Here is a 23466-nt window from a genome sequence, read left to right as displayed (position 1 = left end):
CAAAAAGTTGATCATTGTCATCTTAAGGCTCATTGTCTTTATAAATGGATGTCACCGATTTAAAAAAAAAAAAAACTTTCTAGGCAAAGGTGTGAAGGTTTTTTGAATTACTGGTAAAGGCTTCGATGGTTTCGAGCCAGATGCCAATGGAGTCGATTACTTCAATGAAGATGTCTTGGTCATCAAGGGCATCGGTGGCGTCAACGGCGCCGACGATTTTGACGTTGCTTCGTCTGTGAAGGACTTTGATGACTTTTCATTGTGTCGCGGCCTTGATGGCTCTCAATGAGAATCTGGCCTTCGTCTCGGGCTCAAGCCCTTTCCTTACCAGCTTCAGAAGTCACAGTAGGAGCATGGCCTACTTGCTTCAAGGGTTTCCGGCTCTCGAACCTTTTTAAAATGTATTGCCTGAATGATTCCCATTCAGCCGGAGAAGAGGCCTTAGTGGGGCAAAATATAATCCTCTCTTGGGAGGCATCAGATGAGGAAGACTAAAGTAGGCGTTTTATGATACCTTTTCTTTGATTTCCTCGACGACAACGAGTGGTGGGAGCCACTCCCTGACCTGGACCTTTTAGTCTTCTTCCATCAAGGAGAGTAGTCTCTTATTTCGTCGGAAGAATGTTTTTTCGACTGGGTAGACAAATGGGATATTTTGGAGATTCTACCTACTGCCAATTTCCCTTTACGCTCCTTCAGAGCTTTTCCGACCATCGACTGACACTTCTGAGAGGTCGAGGTCTTGTGCTTCACACCGAGACACCACAAGTGTGCTCCACACAGAGACAAAAGCACACCCGATGTTGGTCCGTGAGTGACATTTTTGCGTCGCAGTCTTGGCATTTTTTAAGCTCGGTCTTCTGGGTTGTTGGAGCCGAAAACAAACACATTGCTGACAATTTTCGAAGAAAGCTATGAAGCGTGCCATAGTTCAAGAAGTGAAAGCTTACTCAGAAAAACTAAACCAAAACCAACAGGCGCTGCACTTGCTATATATACCATCAGTGACATGAGATGGAGGCCCTCGAGGGACATAGATCCGACCTAATCGCACAGTGCCCACTGCCGGAAAAGAATTCTGAAGCAGCTGTGGGAGGAGAAGGAGGGATGAGAGGGAAAGAAACTGAGGGCGTGTGTGATGGAAGGAGCAAAGGGAAGCAAATTTAAGCATATGAGGGATGGAGAGAGGGAGGTGAAGAGGGAGTAAAAGATATGAAAAGACAGAGGGGGAGCGGGTAGAGTAGGCGAATGGAGGGATATAGGAAGAGGAGTGAGATGGAGGTTAAAGGAATTAAAGTGCGGAGGGACAATGCAAGGAATTGTGTGAATACGCAAAGTCCCTGTCACGGTGCAGGACCTCTGACCCCAGACGTTTACACAGACACCCTGAGAAACAAAAATGTATAAAAGCAGGAAAATAATCCATATCCCCGTCCCCCTCAAGGGCTGCAAGGATTGAGAAGGGGGTTTGCTACCCTCCAACCGATGCAGCCGAACCACAGGCCCTCTGAAGCACAAGGCATCTCTGAGGTCCTCCTAACAGGTGTGAGAAAGTGCCAACTATTAATTTACCCATAGAGAGCCACAGATTATTTTCAGCTTTTCCAGGATAGCATTGGGGCCTTTCAATATATTCAGATGAAATGAGGCCGAAGCCCCAGGGCTGCCACCGAGAAGATGCCCCATGTTGGCCATCTTATGACGCAACCGCATGCTCCTTTAATTTGGGAAATTGAAGGTGTGCTTTTCAGTGTATAGGGTACAGGCTGCCTTTACTGTCACCTTCAGACCATTGCTTACCTCAGGCTTCTTGCAGTATTCAGCAACCTTTATATCACCTTGTTGCATTTTTTTACTCCAGTTTCCTCTAGATTAACACCCTGCTGTCACTGTTAAATAGCTTTTCAGTGGACATTTAGTGTGGCAGCAACCCGCTGGCTACCCGTCCATGATACTCAGCAGCGATTAACTTACCTCGCTGCTTTCTTTGGACTTGATTTTAATTTATTTTCATTTGAACTTAAGCATGCTACTGGTGCTTTGGACAGTTTTGCAAATGATTGTATTCTTTAGGTGTTTTAATTGGGCACTGTTCTCCAAGCTAGCAATATGCTTTTACTTCAGCTGCTGCAGACTGATTATTTGTGGATTATTAGGTGTGGCTCCTTTTCTAATAATATCAGGGCAGCAGTTGGGAGTGGGCAGATGGGGCAAACTGCATGATATGATTGCCCTATAGTGCGATTGGTACAAGTTCAACTGTTAGCCCGGCCCCCTTACAAACTCTGCCCCCTCCGAACCCCACCTCACACTGTTAGCACTTATGGGATACCCCAGTTAATTATTCCCATTTACAGCACTGCCAGTAACGCGGTTGTAGATGCTTTTTCTGACTGAGTTGGTCCCCTCTGGAAGGGAATAACGCTATTAGCAGCCACCACAAAAGAAGTTGGAGGGATTTTTTTAATTAAAAAGAATACTTAACATTAGTTACCACAATAATTCCCTAACTTCAAGGGATCGTATCGGCGTCCTATTGACTTCTATCAAGATTTCCATTTAATTGTAAAATTTGAAAATAGCCTGCAGCACCAATGCCAAGGGTGTGCAGGCAGCTACAGGGGGAGAGAAGAATGTAAGAATATGATAGGCTTCAAGAGGAAGGAACGAGCAGTGGATGTTGTGCTCTGAATGCAAGCTTGCAAAACAGCCTGCTTTCCAAGTACCCAATTGGCTGCGTACTGTGCCCATGGTGCGATTGTGAATTTAACAATTCCAGATTGGTCTTCACCCTAGAAAATGGCATACGCAGATGCTGTGGCACCCAGATTTTCCAACAAAAATCCTTTTTTTTTGTTTTGCAAGCATAAAGGAAATCGGATGTAGCTTAAAAACCTGGGGTATGCCCACTAAAAATTAAATGTTGTCAAAGGGATTAGACCGACTTGGTCAGTGCTGGTGATTGGGCCGGCTCTCGCTGGATCTGACATCTGGCACCAAATGTGCAGCCGGATCTCAGGATCCGGCCAGAGTCAGCTGCCCCAAACCCATTCTCTGTGCTGGGTTACTTTAAAAATAAAGAAGAAAAAAGAAAGTGACCGCAACGGCATGGAGTAGGGAGGAGGGGTTGCTCATTTCCGCCATGAGCGTCCTTCTGGCTAGGAGACGTACATGTACCTGCAGAGCCTCATTGCTTCTTTAAGTAGACTGACCAGGAAGACTTCATTCTGTGCATCAGTGCACGCTGCAGCCAAACCCTTCCCATGAAGGCTTGATGTTTATGTATCTAATGGCAAGTTTTTAAAAACTAAAGCAAGCGAGAAGTGCTTGAGGTTTCTTGGATGTTTTGGTTGTCAGCCGACAAGACCTGCGAGAGGTAAAAAGAAGTTCGCAGTTGGTCATCCCTGAATTCTTGAGCCAAAATGCAATGTCCCTGGGTGGGCTTGAACCACCAACCTTTCGGTTAATAGCCGAACGCACAAACCGACTGCGCCAGAGAGACTCATGCAGTGCTTACACTGGGGCCTGTCTGGTGTGTTTGCTTATGCTTCCCAGGCAACTTGAAAATCTTTCTAAAATAGCACTATTTTCCACAGCAAATCAGGGCACCAGAGCACTAATCCACAAACAGAGGGGATTTAGTAGAGGACATACCCATCAAGGGTGAACCAAATTTCCTCTCTGTAGGCATAACTTGCTATGTGGAAAGAGCCACAGTTGCATACTTGTGTTAAAAGGGGGCAGCAAGCTGAACCCAGAGAACACAGGAGAAATGCCTCCGGTTTATTGAGTGGCCCACTCTGTCTTTGTGCCAAAAATAGTAGCGCCCCTGGGTGGGCTTGAACCTCCAACCTTTAGATTAACAACCGAACCCGCTAATCAGATGCACCACAGAGACTCACTGGCATGTGCATTTTGCCTTTGGCCGGATTGCATTGCTATTTTTTTCTGATTGGCAGAAAAACAGATCTTTTTTCTGAAAAAGGCATGCTTCCCATTAGAACTGCAGTGCTTTAGACGTTCCCTGTGTCCCCAAATACACACCCACCTTGGGCACAGTAGAAGACAGTTTCCAGCCGATTTACCAACTGTGCACTAAGGTTTCTCTATGTAGGCACCTTGATGAAAAGCAAGACCTGCAGTTGCATTCTTCTGTTAAGAGGGCAGCAGAGTGCACCCAGAGAACTTAGGGGAAGTAGCTTACGTTAACTACATGCCCTGCTCCTTAAAGATCCTTCTGCTTGACTGGGTGAATGCTAGAATCTGGGGTAGAGTAAGAAATTACGCTCTGGGTCTAACTGTTCTGGCGTTTGGTATGCAAGATTTGCAGCAGGGAAGTAACATATTGATAAACACCCTTGTAGGACATGGTCAACATTTAAAGCAGACCAAACGCTATGTTTTACTGTGTGCAGCAGAAGTATGTTTCTCTTTACCATCTCTTCAAGTAGGCCTGACTGATGTGCTGTTTTGTCTTGGCACCAAAGCAAAAGTGACCCACAGTTGCACATGGTCATTCATTCCTTTTGTGCCACAATGTTTGAGTAGTATCCAAGAGGGAGGTTTGTGATAAAATGCGATGCAAATTGTGTATTTAAAGAATATTTATTCTTAAATACATTTAATCGAAAATATAGCATTTGAGGCTTGTGGGGTTAAGTCAGAAAGCCATACTAATCCTCAAAACATTTCACAGCACATGTAGCAGCAGGAATAGGAAAAGATGTGTATAATTTGGACATTTCCTTTGGTCAGAGGTCAACTGCTAGCTCTGCCCATATAAACCCTGTCTCCTTGGACACCGCCCCCTCAAAACTCTGCCACCACACCGGCCTTTGTGGGACCCCCCACCAATTTTTTTTTCCATTTCCACCACTGGACTTGGTAAAATACCATATTCATTCCAGAGCTAGAACACGCTCGTCGTGGAGTCGCTTAAGGGGAAGCTACTCATGTCGCAGAAGGGCGAGTCAAGGAGCAGTTGATGAGAGCAGGCGGTTTGGGCTGGGTGCCCCTACCGCCTCAAAAACAAAAAACAAATAGTGTGCCAGGCAAAAGGGCCAGCATTTCTGTTCAAGGTGAATCTGACAGTTATCCGGCAGTGCTACTGGAAAAAGCACTTAATGCCAGTATAATGGTCAACCGCAATTGTTCAACTGGCAAATTTACAATTCATAATGCAGTGTGGCAGGTACTTTTATAACATGCCATTTCGGAGGCTCCTTGGCACTAAAAAAGTGCCTTTACACAGTCCCTCCCTATTCCAAGGTTAACACCTTTAACGAGGGGCTTTCTTTTGGTAGTGTAGAGGATTATGGAACGTATGCATTTCCTGTTACAGCTTAGTAAAACATGAACACCTATAGAGTAGCCATGAGTAGCAGCAACAAAGATACTAGTCACCCCACAACCTGTAAGGAGCAGAGCTAATCAACAGTGACCAGGAAAGCTACACGTGTTCAAAAAGATCGGTCTTAAGACAATGGCGATTTAACCCACATTCCACTTTGCAAAAGGAAAGAAAAAATAATCTACCTAAAATGAAAAAGAAAAATCGGTTACCAATTGCTTTAAAGCGTTTTAGGACCAGCGAACTAGTAAATCAGATACAAATAATATTCGTTATGGATCCAATTGAGGATAATTGTCTTCGGTGCAATTAACAGGACCACATACTTTAAAGCAGAGAACAATTAAACAGCGATCTATGCGTTATTTGTCAGAAAACAATTAAAAGGTTAATTATGGCAAACCACGGGTTGAAAGGCTCAGTGGTTCACATCTAAATGTACTCAAGAAGCCCAGGCGATTCGTTATTAATACAGATGCGCCATTATTTGAACGACCACAACTTGGAATTAAAAGATTGCAGTCTTTGTTAACTAACACCCAGTGGGAGTGGGTTCTTTCAAACATCCTCCTTTCAATTAAAGCTTTTGGCAGGTGAGGTGCTGAGAGCAAAGACATCCCACTGGCTTTACTCAGTAGGATGTTTATCCTAAAAGTAGGGTTAATCTTCTGTTAAAAAGGTAAGCAAAGCGGCTCATGGTCACAGTAAACATGCTTTCGTTTTCTCAGCCGAAAGGATCACAAGGCAAGTAAACACAGCACCCAGGCAATGAAAGCCACGCACACACCTCACATCTTGGAAGTCGTGGCACAAAAGAAGGTTTTCAGTAGTCTTGAATAGTTACGTTTAGTATCCGGCACACCCTTATGCGAAAGGCAGCAGAATTCAAAATATAACCCGCAGACGCCCATTATAGCCCAAGTACAGACTAAAGTGCCTGGCAGGTAATGGAAGTGCCGTCATAAAGTGTACCTGCATTATCAATGTGTTCAGAGTGCAAAATGGCAAGGACAAATGGACATTAAATCGTTATTTGTAGGTTTGTATATGCATCCGTATTTGTAAGATAGTAACATTAATTCTGCCTAAACATCACATTTTTACCCAAGCAAGAACTATGTGGAACCGTACCACATGAGCGAGCAGAATGGGATAGCTTTTCACGGGTTAATGGAGCCTACAGACGTGTTCTCCTTTGTGGAAAGCAACCAGGTCGGACTGGGCCATAAAACGGTCTCGGGCACCAATGAAAAAGTGGCCCACATTTGCAAATGGCATTTCATTCCTTTTGTGACACTGTTTGAATAGTGCCCATGGGAGAGTTTGTTGATGAAACATGATGCAAATTGTGCATTTGAACCCCTTAACTGCCAATGGTCCCCTCCACTCCAAAAGCCAAGCCCTTTTTTGATGATTTCGGTATGTCGCCATTCAATCCCTTGTAACTATTTTGTTACATGTGATCTCTCTGCCAAATTCCACCCCTTTTCTTCCCACATGTAGGCGGTCATAACGTCACAAAGGAATCCTAGTTTGCTGTATGGGGGTGAGAGAAAATAACCAAAAAGGGGGCACATTTTGTGTTTAAGAAAATGCCAATTAAATGATGTACAAAGAAGCCTGTGTTTATTTCCTTGTAAGGGCTAAGAACAAATGTCTTGTGCTGAATTTCGCTATTTTCCAGGCTTTCAAGAACATGCTGAGTGCAAACCAAACAAAACATTTTTATAAGGTTACCATTAGTTTTGTGAGAGGTAGGCGATTTTGCCCTTTTTTTCCAATAGGACATGCGTGGGCGGAATGGAGGAGGAGGGTAGGAAAGCTGAATGGGAAGACAGAAAGGCATACAATGCTGAAAAGTAGACAAAATTCCAAGTTTAAGAAGGGGTGATTGGCGCAGGTCAGGCAACAACTATGTAGGGAAAATACCCATAGTTTGGGGGAAAAATTACAGATACAATGTGCTGGACATGGTTAGACATGTAAGGTAATGGCTTCTGTAAATATTGTGAAAAAGAAAGCAATGCCTGCTACATTCTCCCCGACTCTTCCAGTTAGGAAATCACACATTTTTCATAATGTTTAACAAAACAAGCAATACCACAAGCCAAAAACAGAGCAATGGTATGCAGGATTTTTATGCGGACGGCCTAAACACGCGTACTTAGCATATGTAAATAAAGAAAACAAATGTGGTGAGGAATGGCAAGCATACATTTTTTGAACGAGCACAGGCAGACCTTTTGAAGGGTAGGTGACTTGTGCAGGTTACAAAAGCGTATAGTGCCTAAAGCAGCTACTAAATGTAGCTCACATTTGGGAAATGAAAGGATTGTGTAATAAAGTGCAGCAGCAAATGTATGAAAAGGTTATGAAAACCAAGCGAAAACAACAAATGACCTACCTTCCTGCATTCCCACAGGTGTCCAAACAAAAACGGTACCTCACATGTGTTGGTGCACCTACCTGGGTGCAAAGGGAAAAGGCTAAACCACTGGAAAACCAAGTGTTTCGGCAGAGCAGATTCAGCGGGAATTTGCTCTTGTTGACAACCTACAGATTTGGGCCTGGGGTGTCGCAGCCACCAAGGAAAATAGGGAACCCCATGCATAACCAAAAGGAAGACACCCGTGGGAATCCACAGAGGGCTGACTTGTGCGGATTGCCCTAGAATTTAGTACCCACAAGCCCCGGCAAAGTCTGAAATATAGGAAATAAAACAATTTTCAGACATGTCACACCTGGAAACTACTGAAACACGCCGCCAACACCACATCTCCTACCTTTCCACATTCCCACAGGTGTCTGGATGAAAACAGTTCCTTGTATTTGTGGGTGCACCTACCTGGGTGAAAAAGAAAAAAAAGTGTCGACCATCCACAAGTCCAACGGCAGTCCAAGGAAGCCCCAGCAGGGTCCCCGACCGTTCCGAGGGAAATTCTGTAAAGCTGTCTAGCCAGCGGTCCAGGATGGGCAGGGGTGATGTCCCTGGCCGTGGTTGGCTGCCCCTCATGTTGGTCAACGTCCATAAGCCCAGCAGCAGTTTCAGGGAACCTCGGCAGGCTCCCTATCCTTTCCCTGAGGGAGAAGGTGTAACGCAACCCAGCCAGAGCTCAAGGATGGTCGGCGGTGATGTCCCGGGCCTTGGGCACCCCAGTGTCCCATGTGGATTGACCATCCCCAAGTCTAGCCTGGAGCTCTGGCTGGGCTGCATTACAGCTTTTCCCGTCCGGGGAAGATTGGGGACCCTGTCGGGGTTCCCGCAACTGCTGCAGGACTTGGCACGGTCGACCCACATGGGAGACAGGTGCCCAAGGCCAGAGACATGAGTCCCAACCATCCAGGTACTCTGGCTGGCCTGTGTTACAGCTTCTAGCCACATAGTGAAGTAACTCATCAAACTGATCCACTTTGACCAAAAAAAAAACAGGCTCACTTTGACCAAAAAAACGGGCCCACACCAGCATTTTGTGTTTTTGGTTCGGCCATGGGCCTATTGCCCTATAGGTCAGTCCAACCTGACATATTTCCTTATATAGACAGAAATCATGATCATATCCAAAGACCAAGAGAAGGAAACTGCCATCCCATGTGATAATAAAAGATTGTGCGATCAAACGACCAACTTGGGGCCTAGTGATAAATGTCTATTGGAATCCCCTGATAAAAACAGTAACTGACACACGAGATAACAGACGCCATCGACCTTTGTACCAGAACACATGAGGACAGATTTGTTATACTGGGAGGGCACTTAAACAGTCCATGCATTGATGAAAAGGGGAACATAATCGACGAAGATGGGGTGTATGCGACTGAACGTGCTGCAACGTAGCTCAGGACAATGCATTCCTTAGACCTTAACATCCTTAACGGCCAAACAAAGGGAGAGCAACCACCAAAGTCGACTTAGTCAATTGTAACCCACTCCTCAATCCTAGACTACATATTAGTCTCATCAAATATATTGGGAGATATACATTTAATGGATATCACAGAAAAACAAACTAACAAGCACGCCCTTCTCAAGCTGAATTGAGAGAGAAATTTCTTTTTCAAAAAGAGGAGCAATGGCATCCGAGGGTGGAAGTTACCAACACAAACACTTGCATATGATTGCAATCACAGGACATTCCAACGTTGCTGGAAGGGTTTGAGAGACAATGTGAACAAAGAGCTGACATAAATGATGTTCCCTTGTTTCTAAAATTCTCCAGACGAGCTAAAGCGGGTGGACCTTTCCTTCCGTCTCATAACCATTTTGGTGACTGAAAAATCAGACAGGAGAAAACATTGCTAAACAGAGATCTGAAAATGATAAAGAAACTGGAAACAAAAGATCACTTTGCGCTAATAAAAAAAAGAGAACAGGATATAGAAATTGGCTGTTTGGCTATAAAGCAACGCTCATTCAAAAAGCTACAGAACCCATGCTTAGGGACCCAGCAAAGAGACACCAGGCATATCTGGAAATGGCTAAGCAATCTAACCACCACCAACCGATCTGCGCTAATTAATGTGGTGACTGAGGAGACCTGGAGCAACAATTACAAAGATCTGTATGGGAGGGAATCCGTCCTCTGCTGGAATCCTCGAATGAGGTGTACTATCCTTGGACTATCCCCATGGATAGCCTTGACTTCGAGATCCTGATAAGGAAAACGAATGCATTGAAAGCACCTGGCCAGGATGGATTAACCAACCATGTGATAAAGAACCAGAGAGAGGCTTGGAACCCATTCATCTTCGATCTCTTTACTGGGTCATAAGAACAGGGACCATACCAGACACGTGGAGAAAAGAGATTATAGTTATCATTTTCAAGAAGGGCGATAGGACAGATCCATTTAATTACCGGCCTAGCGCCCTTCTGGACCTTTTAGGAAAACGTTTTGCGGCCTTGTTGCTAAAACCCCTGAGGAAGTGGATTGAAGAGTCCAGTGGAATTGACCCGCAACAATCTGGGTTTGTCCTGGGAGTTGGGACAGAGCTAAATTGATTCATGGGACATTTGTGAAGAGGCTCTGTCGTAACGCAATCTAAAATATATCTTGCTTTTAGAGACCTGACAAAAGTGTGCAACATGATGGATAGGAACTTAATATGGGCAAAAATGGAGGCCGCAAACTGCCCCAACGAGATACTGAGACCTATAAAAGGACTTATATTCCTCCACCAGAGTATTAGATTCAACGATCAAGGAGCCTTAAAGGAAATTCCCACCTACTGAGGACTAAAACAGGGATACTCCCTAGCACCCATACTATTTAACTTCTTCCTTGCAGATTTAAAAGTGGGCAAAAATAAGAGCAGCACATTCCCTTCGTAGATTAATGGCCGAAAAATACCATTTATTTTATATGCGGATGACAGGCTCCCATAGGCCTTTGGAGAGCATTAACAGATTTACAAAAATACATGCAAAAAAATGGCCTAGAGATAAATGTCGCCGAGAACAAATATTTTAGTGTTCTCCAGTAGAAAGGGCAAACAGAAAACAAGGTTTAAATGGTACTTGAGGAATCAGATCCTATCCCAAGTAACCTCAGTAGTTTACCTTGGCATACGGATACATTCAGTTGGGCAGACCCGCCACACCAGCAAGATCTAAATATAAAAGTTAAAATTGTAACAGCCCAAGGTCGATTGATATACAGGAAATATTGTAGATGCTCCATCTTACAGATTCTGACAAAACAAAGGTAGTGGCCTATGGTGCAGAGGCTTGTACGTTTGCCCCATGTAAAACTTGGGGTAGCCTAGAAGCCTTCCATTGGCGGAAGGTCCTGAGATGGCTCAAAACATTCTGAAAGCCGTTATCAAATACGAGCTGGGGCTGACATCGATATATGCCGGCGCAGTCTGGAAATAGCTATCTTTATTCAGGAAATGCATATTGGACTTAAAGCTCACCTCTTATTGAAGCCTAATAAAGGATAAAAGTCTGAAGGAGAACAAGCTTCTAGACCAATGGGGGAATGCTTGCCTAGTGCCGATATATTCTTTGGGCACCTCTGTGGATACACTTCGATCTGATCCAAGTAAAGTCAAAAAACATTTGAAAAAAGATGACTGGATGGAGACTCGGAGGGTCAGGGGATCATACCTTCGTCAAACTTACATGACAAATGAGACAAAGGCATACGACTCAGTTCCTAAATATATAAAACATTCTCCATCTGATTGGTACAGATCACAATTCATGAGATTTCGCTTTAACATCATGCTGACGAGACACATTTTGAAATTATATGGACAAGTCCCTGACTCCAGATGTAGATTCTGCAACCGGCAGGAAAATACGGAAACATTGAAACACATCGTCTTGTGTTGCTCAGGATTAACAGAGATCCGTACGAGATACCATGGAAAATTGATTGAAGGAAGATGCATGAGAGATGCTCAAGCACTCGGACTTGGATCACAGCGGGTGAATCTTACCCAATGTTAATTGCGACTAATACATTTTTAAAGGAAATCTTGGGGCTGGGGTGGAGGGGGGGGCAAGCAATGATGACCTTAATGACGGGGAAATGGGAAGAAAGGAGAGGGTGAATGTTTTTGAGGGTAATTTATGGAATGCTGACTTGTATTGGGGAAGGCTGGACCCTAATGGACTTAATGAATCTTATTTTGTCTTTTCGTATGTTTGATTTTGGATGGAAAGATAAAGGTTTAAACAACTGAACCAGACATCTTAATAAAAAAAATGATTGCCAATTTACAAAGCTAAGGCCAACAGCACAGTCTACTTGCGCTCTCTAACTGATGGGTCATTGTCACTCAAAATGATATTCTGGATTTAAAATGCTGTTTGGGATTTTGGGTGCCGGTTTAGAAGATGATGGGAATGCCTCAGTGGGCACTAACTTCGATCAAACACTGCAGAGTTCACCATTGGGGCAGGGGAGGGTATACACAATTCCTATACGGAACTGGCTACCTCTATGTAAAAACAGTTTCTAAATGACCAGTATAGAAATAGCCCCACCAACGCAAAAGGCTAAATTGTTTCAAGTACAAATTCTGAAAATGCAATACTTTTTTCCTGGGAAATCAAAACTGATACCATATGTGAACATTTCTAATTCCAACACCATACTGATGTTCTGCAGATTAAACGATCGAAAGACAGCCATTTCCTTTTCAAACCCAGTGAAGCATACCTGTGTTCACACAGAAGTGTTCGACCTGGCAACGTACCTTTTGTGTGCCCATAATGAGTTAAACAGTTGAAATTGGTGTCCCCCCGGAAACCAAGACTAAACTCTTTACTATTGAAGAAACATTACGATATTCTACCATTCATATGAGAAAGCGGTGCAGAACTTAAACATTACACCTTGTAGCAAGAGTAACAAATAAATCGTGCTTTCATAAGAAACTGTTAAGGTGAAAAACAATTGCATCATTTTATTATTTATGATGCCAAGCAATAATCATAATATACAAAAGTCTGTAAAATGCTCTGTGTAATATTGTTAAAATACATGGCAGCCTGCAATAATCGTATAAAAGACTGTTAATACATTTTCCTATTACAGACTAGTTGTGGCATCACTATTGGCCTGTAATAACATATCACCACAACTGCTCTGTAATCAGCTATCGCACCTCTTTAGGGGCGTCACAATGCCTGCTGATTGTGCTAGCACATAGCAGAATTGCAGCTATCACTGCAGCACTTAATTAAAGCTGTGACAAGTTTTTCAAATTCCATTCTTATAAAATCACTTTCTGTGGCACTTTACAGCCGCTAACGGATAAGCGACCGTTAATAGCATTATGTTTATTTGGTTCCATGTTATTTCAACAAATTAAATCGCATTTACTTCGTGGGTATTATTTCAAAATGTTATTTTGATTTTCTTTTTGGGGGGCTCGCCTCATGCCCCCCCCTGCCCCTTCAGTACCACCCTCGCACCCAAACCCCTCCCCCTTTGACGCTTTACCCTACAAATACATATAACAATTTGAAGTATTTCAAATTATACCAAGTAATTTACTTCGTGGAAACAGGGACCATTTATTTTGTGCGCTGCAAGACTAATACATGACAGTATTCATTTTCAGCAACATATTACAAGCTGCATATTAGTTTTATTTTTTAACATATTCTACATTGATTTGTATGCATCAGTAACTGGAAGATCTCAAGAGGCCAGGACAGTGTATGGCCATCTACTATAGGGAATGCAATATTCCTTGCCATATGCAAAAAGGATATTGTGAGTCACCTCTGATCAATATTCTTATAACGTATGGTTTGAGGAGGGGGGCCTTTATCCAATGCATTACAAGCTAGTTGTGTCATCACTGCTGTGTACTGACCACCATGAAAATCATTTTTACATTCATTTTAAGAATCAACAACAGGAAGATGTCTTAAATTAAACATGTAGATTGCCACGCCTCTCTTGGAATGTGCCATTAGATGTTCTTCTACATCTTTCCCAGCCAAAGAATAACATTCTGAAATACAAAATAATCCAGCGTGACGTTTGTTTAGTCAAAGCCTGACCCAGTCTGTGCCCAGTGTAACCAACAAAGAGTTGATCACCTTGCCTGACATTTGCCAATCTGGCAATATAAAAACGTAGAGTCCTTCTTGGGTTAAGTCTGTGCAACCTTACTACGTCTTGGAAGGACAAGGAGGAGGATAAAATGCTGACAATGTCATCTTTTGTGTTAGATGAAATTCAGACACCACCTTGGGAAGTAAGAAGGGGCAAACCCACAAGACTACCTTCTCCTCGGAAAATGCACTGAAAGGAGGTTTACATGATAGAGCCTGTAGCTCATTCACTCTGCAAGCAGAGCTCCTCTCTGAGGAAATTCCCTGAAACAGAAAAGGTCACACTTTTTGATACTGGACGCAAACAGATCCACTTGAGGAGTTCTTCAAAGGATGAAGATCTCTACAAGGACTTCCTGAGCCAACTCCCACTCGAGGGAGACTGTGCTCCGCCTGGTCAGAGCGTCCACTGTGGTGGTATCTTCTCGAGCTAGGTGAATGGCCAATAGAGAGATTCCATTTTGCAGTGCCCAAAACCAGAGCTGCATTGCCTCCCAGCACAGTGGTAGTGCCCTACAACACATCTCTTGATGAGGTAATGCATGGCCATTGTGTTGTCCATCATTATCAGGATGTTCTTCCCCTGTATGGAAGGCAAAAATGCCATCAGCGCCAGTCTGATTGCCCTCAGCTCAAAAAGACATGTGTAGTCTGGATTGTGATGGGGAACAAAGACCGCTGATCACAAGATCGCTCATATGAGCTCCCTATCCTGTGAGGGAAGAATCTGTGACTACTGTCATATCTGCCAGGGTTGCCAAAAGTGTTCCCCCATCATTATATTCTCCTTGCAGACCCACCACAAGAGATCCTGTGCAACCTTGTTCGGGACCTGAAGAAGGGCCATCATCCTGCCTGAGAATTGTGACCATTAGAATCCGAGGGCCCAATGAGGGACCTCAACCTTAGTCGAGCCTGGCACCAGAAAAAAGCAGGATGCCATAAAACAGAGCAAACTCAGAAAATCAAAAACTGGTAGATGTTGGGCGATCAGAAATTAAGTCACCATCTGCAAAATATGTTGAGCCCTCCACTTGGGGAGTCCAGGACTGCTCAAATGAATTGCAGCTTTTGGGAAGGTGTCACATGGGACTTCTTGAAGTTGAAGGAGAAGCCCAGAGTGTGGCGAGAGTGGCAGGTGCTGTTGAGATGTTCCAGAGGTTGTTCGGGAAAAGTGGGATTTGATCAGCTAATCGTCTAGGTAGGGAAAGATGTGGATCCCTCGTGTGAGGAGTTCGGAAAACAATTCTTTTTTTTTTTTAATTTGATTTTATTAAGTTTTAACACAACAGTTCTCTCGATGAGAAAAGAGAAAAAGTTACATATGCATGCATATTCGTTACACAGGTGGAAGTAATTCCAAAATACATTGCTTAGATTCATTTCTATACATCCAACGGTATAACGATGAAAAAACCAACACATTTTTCGCGTTCTCTTTATACTTCTACACCTTACCCTCCCCCCCACCACTCACGGACTAACAAATCGTGTTACCAAGGAGTTGTGTTTTCATGGTCATGCGCTCGTTGTCGCAGGCTGAAACTGTTTCGATGTGGTGTGTTCAGGGACATGCCATAAGGAGGGTGTCTTGTCATGGTTCTACTGATGCCTGAGAGATAGCGTAGAAGCGGTCTCATAATGGGTAGAGAGGGAATGGTACCCAAGAGGAGAAGGACCTAGTCGGGCTCTATGGACAGTGAACCTTATCTCCATGTGGGGTTGGATGTCTGTTCGATATGCGTTTGCTTAGGAAATCTGCCCACAGGACTTCACACTGTGTTGCCCTGCCGTGGAGTGATGCGGTAATTTTCTCCATAGTACATATGTTCATTGCAAAATTAATCCATTCATTCTCGGTCGGGGTCGTAATTAATTTCCATTTGGTGGCAAATAATGCCCGAACAGCGAGCAACAGATGGGGAGGTAGCCCTGGGACTCTCTGCCACTCGTTCTCTATTTTCACAAGACCAAACAGGACAAGATGGGGGTCCGCCGTTCTTTGAATCCCGTCCAGGTGTCTAATCCACCCAAAGACCTCATCCCAATAGATCTTAATCTTAAGACATCCCCACCACCTGTGCCAATAGTCTGCGACTTGTCCACATTGACAACAGAAGGGGGAGGATGATTGGTACATTTTGGATAGTTTGTAAGGGTCATACTGCCAGCGGTGCAAGAGTTTGATGGAGTGGAGTTTATATTGGCACGATATGGAAGTGCGTGTTGCCATGCGGCACATTTTATCCGACACGTCTTCATCAATTTCCGACCCCATGTCATTCCCCCAACGTGCTCTGAGGTTATGCGTGTTCCCTCTACCCGCCTCCACTAGTAATTTGTACATGGACTCAAGACTGACAGGAAGGGCCTGATTTCCGCCAACAGTTTTTCGAAGGGGGTGAGCTCCCTACTCAGTTTTTCCTTCCATGCTGCCTTAGTTAAGACCCCTTTGATCTGCAAGTAGTGGAAAGTGGACAGCACGCCTATATTTTTGGCCTCTGTTGGCTCCGGGAGAGTGATAAAGGAATCGTTTCGGAGAAGCTGGCCCACCCTTTCTAGTCCTGCTTCATACCACGCCTGGAATCTTTCAACATTGGGGATGTGGTTATTTATGCCCGGGGACCATAGGTAGCTCAGTGGAGACGGCCATGTTGTGATTTCTCATCTCTGGACCGTCCCTCCATATTTCCCATATGGTGGCAAAGAGCGATTGCTCCTTAGTCATCCTCAACACTCTTTCGTGGGGCCCATAGCCACTCCGAGAGTGTTGCTGGGTCTAAATAGTGGTTGTCCATTGCTATCCACTGTGGTTCTTTTTGGTTACGTAAGTGAGGGACGGGCACCCATAATTGGGCAGCAACATAATACTTCTTGAGGTCTGGGAGGCCTACCGCTCCTTTATCTTTGGGTAACGTTAATGTGTTGTAGGCGATCCTGGCTTTTTTCCCACGCCACAGGAATTTCAGGGTCGCTTTTCTAACCTCGGTGAAGTATTGCTCCGGTATTTTAATGGGAAGCATCTGAAAGGGGTAGAGAAACCTCGGGAGACAAGTCATTTTAATGCCGTTAAGCCGGCCAAGCCACGAGATTGTCAATTTGTCCCACCTGGCAAGATCTGCATGGAATTTGGCAAGAAGCTGTGGAAAGTTTGCTTCATAGAGAGTGTCTATTTGTTTCGTAATTCGAATCCCTAAATATCGCATGGTGTCATGCTCAAGCATCAGTCCAAGGGAGACATATTTCGTTTGGTTTACCTCTGCCGCCCCCTGGAGGGGGAACAATATGGATTTGGACCGATTGACCTTGAACCCTGATAACTGACCATATTCTTCAAGGAGGGATATAGCTCGGGGAATGGATCTTTCAGGATTGACCACATGCAGGAGAATGTTGTCGGCATACAATGCCAACTTGTACTCTGTGTCCCCCAGGTGCTTCCCTTCTATATTGGTGTCCGTTCTCATCTTGTGTGCTAATGGTTCAAGCGATAAAGCAAACAGGATGGCCGACAGTGGGCATCCCTGTCGGGTACCCCGCTTCAGTTGGAACCACCTAGATATACCCCATTTACAAATACCGAAGCTGTAGGCATCGAATAGACCGCCTGGATTCCCTTTCTAAGCTTGGGGCCCATCCCAATTTTTCGAAGCACTCCCATTAGAAAGTCCCAATCTACCCTATCAAATGCTTTCTCTGCATCGATGGAAAATAGTGAGGGATCAGTGTTCAGGTTGTGGGAGGCATGTACCAAGTGCAGGGTCTTGCGCATGGTGTCTGCACCCTGGCGACCCAGTATAAAGCCCACCTGGTCAGGGTGGATGAGGCGGGGCATGTATGTTTCAATTCTAGCTGCCAAGACCCTTGTGTATATCTTTGCATCTATGTTGAGTAGGGAGCTAGGATGATATGATCTGCATTTCTTGGGATCTCTCCCTTCTTTTGGGATGACAGTTATGAGTGCTTTGACAAATGAATCCGGAGGTTTCCCCATCTCCAGGATCTCATTAAATAGTTTCATTAGAAAGGGTGTGAGCTGTGAGGCAAATGTCTTGTAAAAACCTGCAGTATACCCGTCTTCGCCTGGGGATTTACCTAGCTTTAGTCGTTTGATGGCCTCCTGAATCTCCTCCTCAGTTATGGGGGCGTCCAGGGTCTCAGGCTCAATGTATGTCAGTTTGGGCATATCGTTATCAGCTAAATAGGATTGAATGTTAGACAGGTCCGATTCAGTCTCTGTGGTATACAGGGCTTCATAGAAGTCTGCAAAGGCTTCGGGGATGGTGGTCCTACTTATAACCGTGTTGGGTCCTCCAACTATTTCCTGTACTCTGCGTTCTGCCTGCTGTGCTCGTAGTCTGCCCGCCAACAACGCATCTGCTTGGTCTCCTTTCTCATATAATCTTTGGCTTGGAAAAAGAAGTTTACAAGCTATTTGGTCGTGTTCTAGGAGACGGACTTCCTCCCTTTTTTTCCTTGCTTCACTGATTTTTTCATGGTCCATTACGTCCCCTTCCTTTGCTTCATTATCTAGTTGGGCGATTTCTCTACGGAGTCTATTTTCAATCAGGGTTCGCTCCCTCTTTTTATTGGCTCCCTCCCTCATCAGGACCCCCCTCCAAGTCGCCTTGCCCGCATCCCAAACCCCTTGTGTAGAGACCTCCCCGGTATCGTTCAGTCGAAAGTAATCAGCAATTTCAGTTTCCATCTCCGATTTAAAAACAGGGTCTATCCATAGGGTCTCGTTGCATCTCCATTTTCCACCTCTAACTGGTAGGGATTCCCATATTATATCGGCGGTCACCATGTCATGGTCAGACCATGTGATTGGTGTGATTTCTGTGTGTGAGGCCGTATCGCATAGATCTCTTGAGAGGTAGAGGTAGTCAATGGGGGTGAGTGTATTGTGTGGGGCTGAGAAAAAGGTGTAAGCTCTCACCGTGGGGTGCATTCATCTCCACACATCAGTCAATCCATACAATGCCATCATCACCCTGAATTGGGCGTGGTCTCCTCCGAGTTTATCACGCGTTTGTGGGTTACCGGGTTGCCAATCTAAAGTGGGGTCTGCCCGTGTATTAAAATCTCCTCCAGGGATGATATGGCCCGTTGACTCTAGCATGATTTTGGGGATTGTTTTGGAGAGGAATGTAACCTGCCCTACATTGGGGGAGTAAATCGTGGTGATCGTAGTGGACACATTCCCAATGGTCCCTGAAACAAGCAAGGCTCGGCCTTCTGCATCTGACCAATCGTTTGTGGTCTTGAAGTCTATCCCCTTCTTAATGATTATTCCCACTCCCCCCTCTTTAATGGTCCAGAGCCCCAGAATTCAATCCCGGATCGCCCCCCCAGGACCGCCCTCTCCTCACCCTTCATATATTTAGTCTCCTGCAATAAAAGGATATCGATATTTGATCTGCAAAACTCTCTAAAGACAAGTGACCTCTTGGTCGGTGAATTAAGACCTTTGACGTTCAGCGTTCCCACCCTTATGGCACCCCTGCTATATGGTTCAGCGGTCATCGTAACAACGGAATCTGCGACCATACATACTCCGACCATTTCAACCCGCTTTCTCGGTGTTTAAACAACCACGTAACCATTGTACTGTTCATAGTTCTTGAATATCGCCTTGATTTGACGCGTGCCCCTGTCCGTCTTCCCCATCCCCCCTCCCTTCCTTCTTCCCGAGTTCGGTGGCGTCCGATCGAGCTTAGTTAAACGCACTAGCCCAGAACCGAACCACCAGTGGAGACCGTTACCTCACGGTCCCCTTGCAAAATAAGCATCAAAATAAATAATGAGCCCCAGGTAACCTCCCCCCAGAGCGAGCACATTTCTGCAAGATAAGTGGAGGTCTCAATCACGTTACCCCAATAAACACCCATGTTTACCCCTTATCAAATGTCAATTCAAGCAAAGAGTACCATACTTGTCGAGGTTCAGCTGCCCCCTTCTGGGGAGCTGTTTCCCCTGCGATATTTCCTCGAGCCCTTCACCTTCTTCCTCTCCGGGCCCTGTATCTGCCATTCCCTCCTGTCCTTGGGGGCATGGTCACGGGATTCCTCCCGATCCTGCGGGCCTAGTAAGTCAGATATGCAAGCTTTGATTTGTTGCTCAGAGCTCAACCTGATCCTTGTGCCTTCATGTTCGAAAGAAAGAGGAAAAGGGTATCCCCATCTGTAGTGTGTGTCACGAGATTTAAGCGATGTCGTGAGTGGTTTACACATTTTCCTCAGGGCCAAGGTCAGGGAGGAGAGGTCCTGGTATATCATTATTTGGGATCCATTTAGGGAGATGGTGCTCCCGCTCCTCGCCTTTTATAACACTCATCGTATCCTGAGAGCGGTGAAATCTTGTCAGGACTGATCTCGGGCCTCCAGGTGGGCCTCCCGCTCTATGAATGCGCTCTGTCTTGGGTTCATCAATGTTGTCATCGGCAACCAGGAGCTTGACGATGTCGTGAAGGGTTGTTTTTAGGTCCTCTTCTGTTTCCTCTTCCTTCTCGGGAATCCCAAAAAAACGTAGGTGGTTTCTCCTTTCACGATTCCCCAAATCGTCCATCTTAAGTCTAAACTTCTGCTCACTTTGTTCGAGCTCAGTTATTCTGTGGGCCAGCTGTGTTTCCAAGACATCGATTGAGGCCTGGTGGTTTTCGACACCTTCAACCCTATCCTCTATGTTGTCAAGGCGCTGTGTAAGTTAATCAATCTTTCCTCCTATATTGGCTCCCATGTTAATAAAAAAACCAGGCTTGGATCCTAGAGACACAAGCAACCTTAGGCCAATAACCAACTGTAACTTCCTGCTTAAGATAATGGATAAAGTAGCCACCGCACAATTACAGGCACACATTGAGGCCTCAGACGCACTCCACCCACAACAATCTGGGTTGAGACCATCTCATAGCACAGAATCAGCTATGCTGGATTTACAGACTAAGATGCTCAGCATCTTAGATAAGGGAAAAACGGGATTTCTCATCCTGTTAGACCTCAGTGCCGCCTTTGATCTACTGGATCACAATCTACTCCAAGTAGCCCTGGGCAAAATGGCTAACTGCTAAGAGGCAAAAACATGGATAATGTCTTTTTTAAAAGGCAGGACATCTCGAGTCCATTGGGGAGATACATTCTCCATGGAAAGGGAGATCCTCTGCGGGGTTCCCCAGGGAGCCAGCATGTCCCCACTGTTGTTCAACCTCTACATTAGATACTTATGCTACATTTTAGATCATGCAGATATATTCTTTACCAACTATGCAGATGATACGCAGCTGGTATTGGAACTTAGCGGGGACCATAAAACTGACAATGACCATCTAAACAGAATTTATAACATCATAGAACATTGGATGGATTCCAATTGGATGTGTTTGAACAGCAGCAAAACCGAACTAATGGTTTTCAGATCCACCCAAGCCAGAAACTCATTGCTCCATGACTACACAAAACTTCAAGATCAAAGACGTCAACATTAAAGTAATTGAGAAAGTAAAAACCCTGGGCATGATGATGGAAGCATCCTTAGGAGCAGAAGCCCAGACTCCATACATAAAAAAATATGCAACTATTACTTGAGACTCCTCAGAGCTATTAGACTGTATCTATCAGAGAACAACTGTGCCACAGTGGCAATAGCAACCATCCTCTCTCGGTTAGATTACGGGAACGCACTTATGCTAGGAGCCAACAAAAAAAGCATACAGGCGTTGCAGATTATCCAAAATAACGCAGTCAGGATAATCAAAGGCAAATCTAAATCAGACCACATCAGTACATCCAGGAAGGAATTACACAGGCTCAAAGTTGAGAGCATAAAACACTTCAAGGCTCTTACAATAGCCCACAGATGCATCCACGGGAAGGCACCAGGCCATCTAAAATCGAAAGTACGTCCTTATGCCCCAAGCCGCGCCTTAAGATCCTCAGATCAAAGTAAGATCGCAGTAATGCCTCACAAACGGAAATCTGGACTCGGACAATCTTTCCCAGTTATTACAGCAGGTATCTGGAACAATCTGCCAGTCCACATAAGGGAAGAACCCAAGTACTTACGCTTTCGTAAGTTAGTGAAAACGTATCTCTCTAACTGACCTCGCCACCCTTGACCCACTAAACCTTTGATTTCTAGGAACTGTCTCGTCCCATTTCTTTTGGTCTTCGTGTCCATGTTTCTGCACCCTGAAACTTGCGAGTTACCGGCGCATTACAAATAAATAAAAAATGTTCCTTATTTCCGCCAGTAAATCTGCTATGTCTCCTTTTGTGGCAGCGGTTTCTGTATCTGTGATGGACGATGTGGCCATTTTGGAGCCGACGTTGATTCGGGGTATCGAACCGTATGCGTATATGGCAAGTTTCTGTCGGGCATTCATGCGCCTGATGTCGTAGTGTTGGACATTGCCGCTGCTGGAACGCCTGTTGTCACAGAGGAGGCACACGCCCCAAGGTCACTTATTTCGTGCTTTTACTTTCCGTCCCAAGACAGACCGTTTTAAAAGCATCTCCGGGGGCCTTTCCCTCTGTGAGGTAGATGCATCCGTTATTACAGTCTGGGTAAGGTCCTTGTCCTCTGGCGGGTGAACGGAGGGGGGACAAGGGCAGACACTTCTCTTGGGCCACGCGGAGCGCGAGCACCTCACGGCGTGCGTCCCAGGTCTCGGGCCGCACCCCAGCTCGGTGGCGGGCCCGCCTCGCTTGGTCCATCAGGGGGAGGCGATCCGATCCCGCTGCGAAGGTTCGTTTCGGCGGAAGAGGAAGCACGGGGCCCGTGCCTCCGTTTTCTTCTCGGGGTGTCCGGCGTCAGACCGCTTCCAAAGTTCTCCCCGCTCCTTTCTCCACTATTGCGGTCTACCGTCTGCTCTGCCGGGTCCACCCATCCAGGAGTGGCATTGCGTGGACGCGGGGGCCCAGCCTCCAGCATACGCTCCACTCGGTGTTGCTCTCAGCAGGCCAAGAGAACTGGGCAGAGTCGAGGCCGATTCTAGTTTCGTTTTCACCTTCACAGTTTCACGACGATATTTGGTGGAAGCCGGGGCCGTTTTCCCCCGGGATTTCTTCCATACGTGTTGAGTACCTTCACATACCTTGGTCTTGAATTTCTACCCAAGGGAGGGGGGAGGGGGGTCAAAAAACAGGGGCTCATTCCGTTTTTCGGGACCTCGGGATGGGAGCTCACGCAGGAGAGGATCTCATCTGCACGCCCCCTGGTGGCCACCTTCCCGGAAAACAATTCTGACACAAGGGATTCATAGTTCGGTCAAAGACTTTTATTCAAGTATTTTATTAATGTCCCTGCCCTAGAGGAGTTTCTCTACCTAAAACCAAAACTAAGGACCGGTCAACAGTCAGCATGAACATATTAAAAATGTCTTGTGCCCAAAATTCTATTCTGACCCTCATATTCTAATACCTGGCCAATATAACTATTTTTGTTGTGTTCCCATGCCCCCCCCCCCCTGACCCCAACTAGTCTTGTGGCGCCTGGAAACACTTGTGTATAGGCGCCATACAAATGTCCAATAAAATAAATAAAA

General features: G+C 45.3%; 1 protein-coding gene and 1 non-coding gene across 2 annotated transcripts in view; both read right to left on the bottom strand.

Annotated features, from left to right (window-relative positions):
• Window positions 1-23466, bottom strand: part of NDUFS4 (NADH:ubiquinone oxidoreductase subunit S4) — an 807100-nt gene that overhangs the window by 662066 nt on the left and 121568 nt on the right. The window lies entirely within an intron of this gene.
• On the bottom strand, window positions 3429-3502 carry TRNAN-AUU (transfer RNA asparagine (anticodon AUU)). The gene has a single exon. It is a non-coding gene; the product is annotated as a tRNA-Asn (tRNA).

Source organism: Ambystoma mexicanum, chromosome 6p (genome assembly GCF_040938575.1).
Source record: "Ambystoma mexicanum isolate Mex_15411 chromosome 6p, UKY_AmexF1_1, whole genome shotgun sequence".
Classification (NCBI taxonomy): Eukaryota; Metazoa; Chordata; class Amphibia; order Caudata; family Ambystomatidae; genus Ambystoma; species Ambystoma mexicanum.
This window is presented reverse-complemented; position numbering and strand designations above follow the sequence as displayed.